This window comes from Zea mays, chromosome 4, assembly GCF_902167145.1.
Source record: "Zea mays cultivar B73 chromosome 4, Zm-B73-REFERENCE-NAM-5.0, whole genome shotgun sequence".
In the NCBI taxonomy this organism is placed as follows: Eukaryota; Viridiplantae; Streptophyta; class Magnoliopsida; order Poales; family Poaceae; genus Zea; species Zea mays.
In genome coordinates, this window is record NC_050099.1 from 130,459,497 (window position 1) to 130,474,438 (window position 14,942).

Sequence of the window (14,942 nt, forward strand, 5' to 3'; positions counted from 1 at the left end):
ATTTAGGACCTCGGATATAATAAAATAAACTACAAAACAATATTAATATAATATTAATAATAGATTAATACTAAATACCTTACGGCGGGCGGGCGGGGCGGGCGTCGACGGCGGGCTCGGCGTGGCGGTCGACGGCGGGCGGCCGCGGCGGGGCGGCGGATGGCGGGGCGGCGGGTGTCGGGGCGGCGGGCCTCGACGGCCGCGGCGGGGCGGCGGATGGCGGGGCGGCGGATGGCGGGGCGGCGTGTGTCGGGGCGGCGGGCCTCGACGGCGGCGGCGGCGAGCGTCTCCGGCGGCGGCGGCGAGCGGGCAGAGAGAGAAAGCGAGGAGCGCGCGCGCGTGAAAATGAACCGCGCCGGACCGGTACCGCGTGTTAAAAAAACTTATGTCCGACGGCCTCGTAACTAGCCGTCGGACATAAGCTTATGTCCGACGGCCGTTTAACTAGCCGTTGGACATAACGTCTTATTTCCGAGAGCCCCTGTTGGCCGTCGGACATAAGGTAATATCCGACGGCCTCGTAGGAAGCCGTCGGCGATAGAGGGACCGTCGGAACTTTCTTCGTTTACTGTAGTGAATCTCAATAATTCAGTCCAAACCAAATTCTGGAAATGGTTTGAAATATATGAGCCAAATAACAGTCCTCGCCTTTCATAGTTCAATGTCTAGACTTAAAGCACGAATCCAGAACATAGCAAACAGAACAATACTCTTTGTTATATTGCCGCCTTATTTCTAGAAATCGAGGAAAACTGAGCAGTCTTTGCCGCTCTCAGCAGAAATATTCTACTATTTCTAATTAAACAACATTTGCAAAGAAAAGTCAAAAGGAATACGAAAAGCAGTAGTCTACAGTTTAATTTCATTCCTTGTAAAAGACCAAACTTCAACACATTCTTAATTAAACAACATCGTCACCTTGACTGCACCATCATCGTCAGCCTAGGCCAGGGCCTTGGCCTCCGCGTCGAGCAGGAGCAGGATCGTGGGCTCCTCCTATAGCACCTCGCTCGATGGCGAGGGGGATTCGTGTGGTGGCGAGTTGGGTCTTGCTTGTCTGCCAGAGCCTCTCTTAATTCAGATATTTGTTATTCAAACTGTTCAAACTAAAAGAAAAGGTGCAAATATGTAATGGTGTCCACCTTGATATAGAGTAAGATAAGCAGTACACACAAAAAGTTAGTTTTCTTAACTAAAATTATGCTTCAAACAATAATTTATTTTCAGCTATGCATATGCTTCAGTTTAAAAGATTAGTTTCTCCTCCATCCGTCAGAAATTATAAGTGGTTTTGGCTTTTCTAGGTACATATATTTTGCTATGAATATAGACAACGTGAATACATAGGTGCATAGTAAAAGTATGTGCTAGAAATACCAAAATAGCTTATAAAGTGAAACAGAGTATAAAGCAATGCCACGAGAATAGTAAAACCGTAAACTGACAGCTAGCTTGTAAAAATAAGATCCTACAAATCCCCTCTTCAGGTAAAAAAGAAACGCTATCAAGTCCTACACACAGCCATGTATGAAAAAGTTTCTAAAACATGTGGCTTATTGGTAGAGGATCATTTCTTGCTAACAATTGCAGCCAAGGGTTACTAAGCACCTCTGCAATTTTAGCAGCAATATTCACAAAGGTACAACAAAGTACTCGAAACAACACTATAGAGCATGGTAAACACAAGAACCAGTAGCTATAAGTTCCTTGATAGCTTGCATAAATAATTTTTCTGAAATCTGGTTGACAGTAAATAAACTGACCATCGATAGTAGATAAGAACACACTACATGGGGACATTTGTTGTACAATAGGACTTCTCTATTAACATGTGAACATTTAATCTATTGACTGGTTTGAGTTTGTTTGATACCTTCAATTTTGCTATTATATTTATGCACAACAGCATAAGTGGTTCATGCACAATTTCCTCAAACCTAAAAATACCTTGGAATAACTAAGAAACACAACAGCTTGCCAGATCGTATTGAACATTTTCTGCTAAGCTTAGCCTGTTAGCTTGTTTAGTGTAGTATATAAAAAGTTTACCATGAAACTCAACCATCTTTTATTGGGAAGGTCTGAAAGTTTATAAGAGGTACTATTGGATCTAAGGTGTCATCCCACGACACTTCCCAATGCTGAATTAGTGCAGGTAGCCTTTTCCAAGAATTGGACGTAGAGAAACAAATCAGCTACCGCGGGACGCTTGAGCCAACATGTTTGTTTCCGGAACTGTTTGTCAAAATTGGAAATGCAGGCAGTCATATTTACAAATAATTCATTTGCTATTTGCTACTCTGTATTCTCCATTCCGCATGCTACTTGTCCTCTGCATTTTTTTCACTACAAACCGTTATAGATCTCTTTGATGTCAATTGGCAGTTATTGTCAGACTCGGAACTATAAAGAAGCTTTGCTTCTGTTTGCTAAGATGAAAAATTCTGGAGTTGTTCCAGACCAATTGATCCTTGCTACTGTTCTACCAGCTTGTGGTCATATAAGGCATTTGAGAATCGGGAAAGCCATCCACTCGTACATGTTGGTGTCGGACATGATTATCGGCGCTCACATTAGTAGTGCTCTCATCAGTTTGTATGCTAGTTGTGCGAACATGGAGATGGCAGAAAAGTTATATAATGAAATGCCAAGGAAGGACTTGGTCTCATCAACTGCCATGGTTTCTAGGTACGCCAGGAATAGAAAAGTCGAGATTGCTCGCTCTATATTTGATGGGATGCCAGAGAAGGATGTGGTATCTTGGAGTGCCATGATATCAGGATATGTTGATAGTAACCAACCTAACGAAGCACTGAGTCTGTTCAATGGTATGCAAGAGTGTGGTATCAGGTCTGATGAAGTTACCATGTTAAGTGTCATATCTGCATGTGCTAATTTAGGTTCCCTCAATAAAGCCAAGTGGATCCATGCCTTCATTAAGAACAATGGGTTGAATAAGGTACTGCACATTTGCAATGCTCTTATTGATATGTTCGCCAAATGTGGGGGTATTAACCTTGCATTGAATGTCTTCAATGAAATGCCTCTAAAGAATGTTATCACCTGGACAAGTATGATTAGTGCCTTTGCTATGCACGGTGATGGGAAATCTTCCTTACGTTTGTTTGAGCAAATGAAAGATGAAGGCGCTGAACCCAATGAAGTGACATTTCTTAGTTTACTTTATGCTTGCTGTCATGTTGGTCTAGTTTATGAAGGTCGTTTATTGTTTAGCTCGATGGTTCAGCAATACGGGATTGAACCCAAGCATGAGCACTATGGTTGTATGGTGGATCTTCTAGAAGGGCTAAACTTATGCAAGAAGCAGTTAATCTCATAGAGTCAATGCATTTAGAGCCCAATGTGCCTATCTAGGGATCTCTTTTAGCAGCATGCTGGATGCATGGTGATCTCAAGCTCGACGCTTTTGCTGCCAAGAAAATTTTGCAGTTGGATCCTAATCATGATGGAGCATCTGTGCTTTTATTGAAGATATACATGAAATCTGATAACTTGAACAATGCTCAGGAGGTGAGGGGAGTAATGAAACTCCACAGGGTCTCAAAAGAAACATGCTTGAGTTGGATGGAACTGAATGAGCCTTTTCATGAGTTTGTAGCTGGAGGTGAAAAACATCCACAAAGTGGCAAGATCTTCCTTCAAAAAGTTGTGAATTAAAGATGCATGGATGTTGAGGATATGAGAGAATATGTTTTGCAGTTTTGCTGCATAGTAGGAAACTTGTTTTTCTTTCTGCCAAGTGATTCAGGATAGGGCCACATATTGCCAAAGAGTAACCAATTTGTTTGAGAATTGCTACTCCTTTCTGGCTTTCTGGATTGCATAGTGTGAATGCAGGTCTTACTTACCAGTTTTTATTCATAACATTTTTTTTGCTCTCCACTTTGCAGAGCATCCTTTGATTAGTGTATTTTTTTCTCGAAAACGCGCAGGAGAATTGTGCCTTATTGTATTAAGAAGAAAAAGTAACCAGGGTCTAAAGAAGGCCCGATACAAAAGACCCCTTACGGGGGCCAGAAACACACATACAGGAAGGATTGTTTACTGCAATAGGTTGACTCTCATTTATCCGTTTAGAAATTGTTTTACTAACACATGATTGCCCATCTGACAAACTTGCTGGCTTGGGCAAAGTTCTTTTTGCACTGCTATATAACTCTGAGCCACATTTCAGTGACATAATATCAGTGTCTGAACAAATTTAGAGACTTGACCTCGGAATTGCCATTTAGTTTTCTTTAGAAATAGAAACAAACCATTGAACACATAAGAAAAATGGGTGGCAGCCCAAATCCCAAGTGTACTTGTAAATTCTAAAGCCTAAAAATGACTTAGTTTTCCATTTTCAAACCCCATTTTAGGTTGAGAGTGAATTTCAAAAGGTGTGGTAAGTTTACATAGAAAACCAGAATAACATAACCTAAAGCCCTCTTCACAGATTGATCCCCAAATTTCAAAAGAAGTTACTATCAGTGCGTGTAGAACAACAAAATTCAAAATTAGCATGACTGAATTTTAGGAACAAAGTCATTGCTCGAACCCCAAACTATATCCTTCAATTTGGTTAGGTGCCCTACCCAACCAAATAAACCTCAACATTGTGCATAAACACCCATTTTGAGCTAAAAAATAACGACAAAGGAGACACACAATAGATAAATCTAAATCCAAAACACAAAGTCGATCTGGGTATTCGAGAGATCTACTTACTTAATCTGACATAGCATGCCACTTTCCCCCTGCTGCCTTGCTCACCTGATCCACCAACACGAACAAAGAAGACATCTGCAAACGCACCAAAAAAATAAAGGGAGAGCAGAGTGCAAGGTGACTAACAGCCACAACGCTCTTGTTGCCAGGGTATTGAACCTGATACTCCTGCCTGAATTCAGACCTGAAAAGCAAACAAACGCCACAACACGTTCAATAATCGGGAATCCATAGACTCTTAACAAAAATAGAGAATAGATCTAGAGATCTGAGTAAATGACTCATCGAGGCAGCGAGAACTCACATGAAGATGAAGAAGGCAGAGGGCGGACGCTTGGGCTTGCCGCTCATGACAGCCTTCTTGCGCTTGCCGGCGACGCCACCAGCCCAGAGCCTGCAACAACAACCGCAGAATAGCTTAACCAAGAGCACCGTCAAACTATCACAAGGAAAAAGAGGAACCATAGTTCCGCCACAAGACCAGAGTAGGCGCGGAGATCCAACCAGCCCCAAATTGTATCCTTCCACGCACCTGAGCACCGTCGCCGCACCTGCGCGCCTTCTTGCTTCGTCTCCTCGCGTGTGGCAGTGGCGACTGCAAAATATATGGGTGCTCTCTTCCGGCGCCTCTCCAGGGTCATCGAAACCGCCGTGGGACCGCTCCCGCGACCGAGCGCACCTAGGGTCCCGTGAGCAGCATCAGCATCTCCTCGTGGGTCAGGACCTTGGGCTCGGCGGGGTCCTCCGAAAACAATATTTTGGGGGTCGGCTAGGGGGGAGGGGGCGACCTCATGAGCGGTGGCCTCGCGACGTGGAGGCGCGGTCCCCGCGTGCGCGTGGTCTGGACTCCGGAGGCCGCGGCACCGCGAGGCAGGCAGGGGAAGGAGCGCGACGAGAAGAGAGCGGGGAAGGAGCGCGCATAGTGTGTGCGGTGGAGGCGAAGCTGTGTGCGGCGGGGTTTGCGGCGTGGTTTGAGGAGGCGGTTGGAAGCGTGGCGTGGTTTCCGGAGGTCGGACGGGCGGGCGGGCGGAGGTGGGGAGCGGCTCCGCAGGCGGGGTGTGGGTGGAGGCGGGTTCCGCGGCGGGGAAGACGCGGGATTCGTGGTGCTTGAGGTGCGGGCGGCGTGCGGGTGGGATTGGTCGCGGCGGGGTTGGCGGCGTGCGGGGTTGCGGGCGGCCGCAGCGGGATTGCGGGCGGGCGGGCGGACGTAGAGGCGGGGGCAGTCTACATTTGGTTCTTAATAGTTGTAGAGATTTATGCCTATACGTATATGCAGATGTAATTGTGGACATTACTCCACAACTAATCACACTCAATCAAAGATCCAAATCAAACAAATATCATAAGAACAAGCACTCAAGCGTATAGTTACCTATAACAATAGTTTTGTTTTTGTTCCTAAGAGTAGGTCTCATATTCCTAAAGGTCACTTTAGGCACATGATTTCAAAGTGTGAAATCCACATTTGTCTTTTAGAAAAGAACAGGTAAGAATAATCAGAGTAAATTGGAAATAGATGAGAAAAAATTAAGATAAGTTTAGAAAAGAATCAGAGTTACAAAGGTAAGGTTAATCAGAGTAGAACAGTAGAAGGTGAGACACGATCAAGAAAAGTATAGAAAGAATCAGATTAAGGTAAGTAGATAATGGTTATGTCCATTTCTATCAAGGTTTCGTCCTACAGTCAATATTCCTCTGATACCACTTCTGTAACACTGGTTTTAAGGGACAAAGCTTGGTGCATCTCATACATGCGCCAAAGAAGACAACACATATAATAACAGAGTGTATAGAGATAAATGTCACAATATAATCAGAGTACTTATTACATAGAGGAAGTCTTACAAAATAAAAGATAAATATAACAGGATCTAAAATCCATCCTTGGCGCCAGAAAGTCAACTGGGAGACGCCACCTATATCGAATCGAACTCCTCGCTGAGTGGCTCCTCTTGAGCCACCTGTTCTTCTCCTATGGGGGGGTGTGAGACAGCAAGGGTGAGCTCACACATGTTCATCGCTCAACAAGTTGTGGGGAATAATGTGCATGAACTCACCAAAGGTGGGAGTTCATGTGAAGTGTAAGGCTAATCAACAAAATAAAGGTTAAAGCTGAGCATTGCTTTTAATAAGTTGGTCAAATTTTATTAGCAGTTACTAAATGTAAGTAAATACCAAACCATAATAAATAATAGAACAAAATTAATAATAAATCTCATGCAATGCATATGACAAATTGAATTTAAGTTACATAGATTAATCTTGTAAGTGTCCGAGCTGCTCATGACCGTGAGCACGGCTAGTATACCAGTTTTACACTCTGTAGAGGTTGCACATCTTTACCCACAAGTCATGTTACCCATCTGCCAAGGGGTCATAAATCCCATACACCTCTACCAAGGAAGCGAAACAGGGTAACACTACGAGGCCTTTACAAAGTTCCAGTAGCTTCAGAAAACCCGCTACAGTTTATAGAAAGCTCCAATGCAGGGATCCCTCGCCTGACCGCCATCGCAGCAAAATCAACCCAAGGACCTCCCTACACTGACCACTCCCCTACTGCCCTTGCCCCTTTCGGGTAAGGTAGTCATCCACTAGCTTTCCTAGTTAATCAGCCAAGGGCATCCCATACTACCCTTGTCGTAACACTGTTTTCCCGGGTGGTTCTCCATGTTCCCATTAACATAATGATCTTATCATGAACATTAAATAACATAACATAATAATAGGAACATGGATATAATGAAATATTAACCAAAAACCGTGTAAAGCAATAGCAGAAGTACTCAATGATTCAGGAGTACACAAGGTAAAAAGATAAATAGTCTAGGGTGACCTATTGGGTCCCATCAAAATTAAACCTATGCATGAATAAGTGATAATAAGGAACATTATTGGGTAACAAAAGTGGTACAGGGCACAGCTTGCCTAGCACTTGAGATTCTAGTTACCAGGGTGATTCTTCGGATCCTCGTGACCGCACTGCTCGTCGTAGCAATACAAACAAACATAGTATAGATAAAATTAACATCACACCAAACATAAGTACAAACTGAATAATAATGATCTACGCGAAGCTACAAGATCGTGGGATCGAGAACTACTAAGATCGGAGTCATGGTTAAGGAGTTATGATATATGGTTAAGTCCACGTGATTAAAATATTAAACTATATTATAAATCGGTTAATACAAATCATATAAGAGGTTATTCTATAAATAATTATCTCAACTTTAATCTAAGTTATAAATTGACCATAGATGATATTCTAGTAGATTATAATGATAGGCAGATTAACAAGACTAACCAACATAAGTTAAATAAAGATCTAATTATAAAAGAATGTGACATGGTATAATAAATATTGTTATTGCATAGTAAATATTTATAGGGACTAACGCAATTTGAACGGATCAAACGGATCAAATCAGAGTTATAGATTGTAAGTTATGAATTTCTAAAGATTCTATGTGTTTTGTACAAGATTAAATAGGATATAAATTTTAATGTAATATTCATGTCAAAAAAGTGGTACTAATTGATAAACAATAATATTATAAAATTATAGCAATTGAAATGGATTGATTTGGAGCTAGAATGAATTTTCTATGAATTAAATAAGTTTCTGGGATTTATTTTTGCACAAAAATCGATTTCTATAATTAATTATATGATTTTCCATGACCTCGGGTCTGTGCACCAATTTCTGGGAAAGCCAGGGCCACTTTGTAAATATTTCCAAGACTCAGGATGCACCCTCTACGGATTGCGGGTTGATTTCTATTAATCGCAGGGACTCTTTAGCAAGAATGGGTCGGCGAAGGGGTACGCAAGGACTACGGCCGTCCGATCTCTAGCTGACGCAGCAGATCACATCTTAACCCATAACCGATCACGGCCACCGGATCTTGGATCTACGACCAGATGCACCCCACACCGAAACATTACCCAAGCTCTAATCCTAGCCGCACAATTTACATCCTATGGCTCACACGGATCCCCCATTCCTCTCTACTTCCCCGGGTCAGCAGTGTGGACGCCAGCGTCAAGCCACGGCGGAGCCATGGCCAGCCACAGCCCTGAGCGGCAACCAGCGCACGAAACCCAATACGAAGTAGTGCCATACGCGAAGGAAGGCAACGCGAACTAAATGGAGGGGTCTCACCTTCATTGCTAGCGCCAAAGCTCCTGCCCACGTTGAATGGCGGCCGCGCGGCGGGGGTACGATTCCGGCGGGCGATTTCGTCTTGCCCTGGCCGATGACTCCACACGGGATTGCCCAGATCCGCCGCAGGAGGTCCAAGTGACATGCCCGCCCACATGCCAGACTCGGGACCGCGACGCCGGTAAAGCGCCCGAGCAGCGGCAACTCTCAAATCTCTCTGTGCTTCGTTAATGGCGGACGCGATTAGAAAGTGGCGGCGAGGAAGCAACGGTGGCCGGCCCTGGCGGTGATTGTGGTTGAGGCTCGGAGTGGATGAGGTCGTGGTCTGGGAACCCACCTGCCCCCTTATGAACCCGGAGCCCAAGCGGTTAGCAGGCCGCGGCATGCGCGGAAGCCGTTGAGCGCGGCTTCAATGGAGGCGACTCGTGGCGCAAGGAATAAGGTCCAACCACCCCCGATGGCGATGGGATGGCTACAGCTCGCGCGAGTTCTTCTCCCTCCCCTGTGGACGGGAATGGGTCAGCGCCCACGGAGGTCGTTGAGCTCGTGCGGATTCCGCGCCGTTGGCAACCGCGAGGATGAAGGCGCGCTCACCCGGGCCCACATGGTAGTGTGATCATGCGGTGGTTGAGAGGCTAAGCCCAAGGCCCCACGCGCAAGTGATACAGACGTGTGTGCGGCACCGCCGCACCGGGGGCGAGGCCAACAAGTTGGGCCCACGCGGAGGTGATTGAGGCGAAGAAACGGTGTGTGCGTGGGGGTGGCGAGCGGGCTGAGGTAAATGGGCCTTACAGGCCGAATTGGCTAAGCGCGGGTGTTTCCTATTTCCTTTTTCTTTTCTATTTTTTTCCTTTTCTTTTCTCATTTTTTATTTCGAATTTCAAATTTAAATTTGGTTGTGACTTGCACATATATCAATGCACAAAATTAAAATCTTATGACATAAAGAATATGTCTTTATTTTGTATAGATATATATGTACTTCCTTTATTATATATGGTATTCTCGTCTCTTTCTCCAAAGTTTTGCTCCCCATTTCAATTCAAGTTTAAAGTTCATATGCAAGAGTGTAATAAAATTCCATCTTTCAAATATCAAATCATAGTCTCATAGATTATGCTTCTATTATCTGAATTAATATTATCTATTATTTCCCTTGTCATTATTTATGGGGAAATAAATGGGTCCATAAACATTTTTCCTTTCTCATTTTCTATTCTATATTTTCATTTTATACTTTGAGGTCAAATTTATGTGTTCAATAAAATACCTCACAACAAAGCCATTAGTGAGAGATGCACTTTTCTTTATTTATTTATTGGTTGCTTAATTAATTTAGTACCATTAATTGATTATGAGAAGAAAAGATCCAATTGAATTTTCCATGGGATTCAACAATTCTCAAAACACTATCTTAAATATATTTGTTTATTTGTTTATTTATATTTTTTTCTACCCAGTTTTAGGGCTTTACATCTTATCATTAAGAGCTTTCGACAAATTCTCAAACAAAGGAAGGAGAAGGACTACAAGCCCCGTTCCAAGAGGGTGTGCTATAGGTGTGGTAAGTCTGGTCACTTTATAGCAAAATGTCCATATACGAGTGACAGTGACAGGGACAACGACAAGAAAGGGAAGAAGAAGATGGAGAAGAAGAGATACTACAAGAACAAGAGTGGCGAAGCACACATGGGGCGGGAATGGGATTCTGATGAGAGCTCCACCGACTCTTCCGCCGACGAGGACGCCGCCAACATCATCATCAACAAGGGCCTTCTCTTCCCCAACGTCGGCCACAAATGCCTCATGGCTAAGAACGACAATAAGAAGAAGGTACATTCTAGAGATACCCCCAAATATACTACATCTGATGATGAGGGTAGCTCTAGTGATGACAATGATGATTTAACTTCTCTTTTTGCTAACCTTACTTAGGATCAAAAGAAAAACTTAAATGAATTGATAGAATCCTTTAACAAGAAGGATGATCTCTTGGAATGCCAAGAGGACTTGCTCGTTAAGGAAAATAAGAAATTTGTTAAAGTGAAAAATGCTTATGCTCTAGAGGTAGAAAAATGTGAAAATCTATCTAAAGAGCTTAGTATGTGCAATGATTCAATCTCTTGTGTTAGAATTGAGAATGATAATTTGACTGCTAAGATTGAAAAATTGAATGTTTGCAAACCCCCTACATCTACTGTTGAGCATGTCACTATTTGTACTAGATGTAGAGATGTTAATATTGAAGCTATTGGTGATCACCTTGCCATGATTAAAGAACAAAATGATCACATAGCTACATTAAATGCTAAAATTGTCGAGCATGAGTTAGAAAATGAAAACTTTAAATTTGCTCGAAGCATGCTCTATAATGGGAGACGCCCTGGCATTAAGGATGGCATTGGCTTCCAATAAGGGAGCTAAAGCAACATCAAACTTAATGCTCTAAGAACAAACTATCTAATTTTGTTAAGGGTAAGGCTCCCATGGTTCAGGATAGAGAGGGTTACATTTTATATCCTAAAAACTGTCTTGAGCATAAGATTAGGAGAATTCATGCTAGAAAACCTCATACTATTTCTCATCATGCTTATATGTATAGTAATAAGGCTTCTAGCTCTAGGCATTCAACTCATATCAAAATGCCTAAAAAGAAAATTGCAAATGCATCAAATGAGCATAACATTTCATTTAAGACTTTTGATGCATCTTATGTGTTAACTAACAAACCAGACAAAGTAGTTGCCAAATATGTTTGGGGGCAAACACAAGAGTCCCAAGAATTGTGTTTGGGTACCCAAGGTGCTTGTTTCTAATGTCATAGGACCCAAGACCGTTTGGGTACCTAAGAACAAGGCCTAAAATTGTTTTGTAGGTTTATGCATCCGGTGGGTCAAGTTGGATAATTGATAGCGGGTGCACAAACCACATGACAGGGGAGAAAAGGATGTTCTCCTCATATGAGAAAAATGAAGATCCTTAAAGAGCGATCACATTCAGGGATGGAAATCAAGGTTTGGTCAAAGGTCTGGGTAAAATTGCTATATTTCTTGACCATTCCATTTCCAATGTTTTTCTTGTAGATTCTTTAGATTACAACTTGCTTTCATTTTCTCAATTATGTAAAATGGGCTACAATTGTCTTTTTACTGATGTTGGTGTTACTATCTTTAGAAGAAGTGATGATTCAATAGCATTTAAGGGAGTGTTAGATGGTCAGCAATATTTAGTTGATTTTAATGATAGCAATGCTGAACTAAACACTTGCTTAATTGCTAAGACTAATATGGGCTGGCTTTGGCATCACCGACTTGCCCATGTTGGAATGAAGAATCTTCACAAGCTTCTAAAGGGAGAGCACATTTTAGGACTAACAAATGTTCATTTTGAGAAAGACTGGATTTGTAGCACATGTCAAGCAGGGAAGCCGTTGGAGTTCATCATCCACATAAGAACATCATGACGACCGACAGGCCGCTTGAGCTACTCCACATGGATCTATTCGGCCCGATCGCTTACATAAGCATCGGCGGGAGTAAGTACTGTCTTGTGATTGTGGATGATTATTCTCGCTTCACTTGGGTATTCTTTTTACAGAAAAAATCTCAAACCCAAGAGACTTTAAGGAGATTCTTGAGACGAGCTCAAAATGAGTTCGGATTGGGAATCAAGAAGATTAGAAGCGATAATGGAACAGAGTTCAAGAATTCACCAATTGAAGGACTTCTTAAGGATGAAGGCATCAAGCATGAGTTCTCTTCTCCCTACACACCTCAACAAAATGGTGTAGTGGATAGGAAGAATAGAACTCTATTAGACATGACAAGGACCATGCTTGATGAGTACAAGACATCGAATCGGTTTTGGGTGGAGGCAATTAACACCGCTTCCTACTCCATCAACTGACTCTACCTTCACCGTATCCTCAAGAAAACATCATATGAACTCCTCACCGGTAAAAAGCCCAATGTTTCTTATTTTAGAGTTTTCGGGAGCAAATGTTCTTATTAAGAGAGGTAGAAATTCTAAATTTGCTCCTAAAGCGGTAGAAGGTTTTTTACTTGGTTATGACTCAAACACAAAGGCATATAGAGTCTTCAACAAGTCCACTGGATTAGTTAAAGTTTCTTGTGACATTGTGTTTGATGAGACTAATGGCTCCCAAGTGGAGCAAGTTGATCTTGATGAACTAGATGATGAAGAGGCTCCATGTGTCGCGCTAAGGAACATGACCATTGGGGATGTATGTCCAAAGGAATCCGAAGAGCCTCCACAAACACAAGATCAACCATCATCTTCCATACAAGCATTTCCACCAACTCAAGATAAGGAAATGGCTCAAGAAGAAGAGGATGAAGATCAAGACGATGAGCCACCTTAAGAGGAGAACATTGATCAAGGGGGAGATGAAGATGATCAAGACAAGGAGGATGATCAAGAGATTCATGATCATAGACCGCCACACCTACGAGTCCACCAAGCAATTCAAAGAGATCACCCATCAACTCCATTCTTGGTGACATTCACAAGGGGGTAACCACTCGATCTCGAGTTGATCATTTTTGTGAACATTACTCTTTTGTGTCTTCTATTGAGCTACACAGGATAGAGGATGCACTAAGAGATCCGGATTGGGTGGTGGCAATGCAAGAGGAGCTCAACAATTTCACAAGGAATGAGGTATGACATTTAGTTCCACGTCCTAACCAAAATGTTGTAGGTACCAAGTGGGTATTCCGCAACAAACAAGATGAGCATGGTGTGGTGACCAGGAACAAAGCCCGACTTGTTGCTAAAGGTTATTCACAAGTCGAAGGTTTGGATTTTGATGAGACCTATGCACCTGTAGCTAGGCTTGAGTCAATTCGTATATTACTTGCCTATGCTACTTACCATGGATTTAAGCTATATCAAATGGATGTGAAGAGTGCTTTCCTAAATGGTCCTATCAAGGAAGAGGTATATGTTGAGCAACCTCCCGGCTTTGAAGATAGTGAGTTCCCTACACATGTTTATAAGCTCTCAAAGGCGCTTTATGGGCTCAAACAAGCCCCAAGAGCATGGTATGAATGCCTGAGAGACTTCCTTATCACTAATGGCTTCAAAGTTGGAAAAGCTGACCCTACTCTCTTCACTAATACAATTGCTAAAGACTTGTTTATATGCCAAATTTATGTTGATGATATTATTTTTGGGTCTACTAACAAGTCATCTTATGAAGAGTTTAGTAGGATAATGATACAAAAATTCGAGATGTCTATGATAGGGGAGTTGAAGTATTTCCTTGGATTTCAAATCAAGTAACTCCAAGAGGGCACCTTCATCAGCCAAACTAAGTACATTCAAGATATACACAAGAAGTTTGGAATGAAGAATTCCAAACCCATCAAGACACCCATGGGAACAAATGGGCATCTCGACCTTGACCCAGGAGGTAAATCCATAGATCAAAAGGTATATCGATCGATGATAGGTTATTTACTCTATTTATGTGCTTCACGACCGGATATTATGCTTTCTGTATGCATGTGTGCAAGGTTCCAGGCAAATCCTAAGGAAGTTCACCTTAGGGCCGTGAAAAGAATCATGAGATATTTAGTCTATACTCCTAAGTTTGGGCTTTGGTACCCCAAGGGATCTACCTTTGATTTAATTGGGTATTCTGATGCCGACTATGCCGGATGTAAAATTGATAGGAAGAGCACATCAGGGACTTGTCAGTTTCTGGGAAGATCCCTGGTGTCTTGGGCCTTAAAGAAACAAAATTCAGTAGCTCTATCCACCGCCGAAGCCGAGTATATTGCTGCAGGAAATTGTTGTGCACAATTACTCTAGATGAGGCAAACTCTTAGGGACTATGGCTACAAGTTGAGCAAAGTACCTCTCCTATGTGATAATGAGAGTGCAATCCGCATGTCGGATAATCCTATTGAACACAGCCGCACTAAGCACATAGACATCCAGTATCACTTTTTGAGAGATCACCAACAAAAGGGGATATCAAAATTGCTTATGTTAGCACCCTCAACCAATTTGCCAATATCTT

At 42.5% G+C, this 14,942-nt stretch overlaps 1 long non-coding RNA gene and 1 pseudogene across 3 annotated transcripts; one reads left to right on the plus strand and one right to left on the minus strand.

Moving 5' to 3' along the window:
• Positions 1-692: 692 nt before the first annotated feature.
• LOC103653673 (uncharacterized) lies at positions 693-9,439 on the minus strand. 3 transcript variants are annotated; one of them, XR_004857815.1, is made up of 6 exons: positions 8,897-9,439; positions 5,264-7,713; positions 5,036-5,125; positions 4,891-4,915; positions 4,732-4,806; positions 693-1,057 (listed from the first exon to the last, which is right to left on the minus strand). It is a non-coding gene; the product is annotated as an uncharacterized lncRNA (long non-coding RNA). The 3 variants fall into 3 exon arrangements; XR_004857816.1 differs by having other exon boundaries at positions 693-1,106; XR_004857817.1 differs by having other exon boundaries at positions 693-1,106; positions 4,732-4,915; positions 5,264-6,703.
• On the plus strand, positions 1,105-4,713 carry LOC109946037 (pentatricopeptide repeat-containing protein At4g14820-like; annotated as a pseudogene).
• Positions 9,440-14,942: the final 5,503 nt, after the last annotated feature.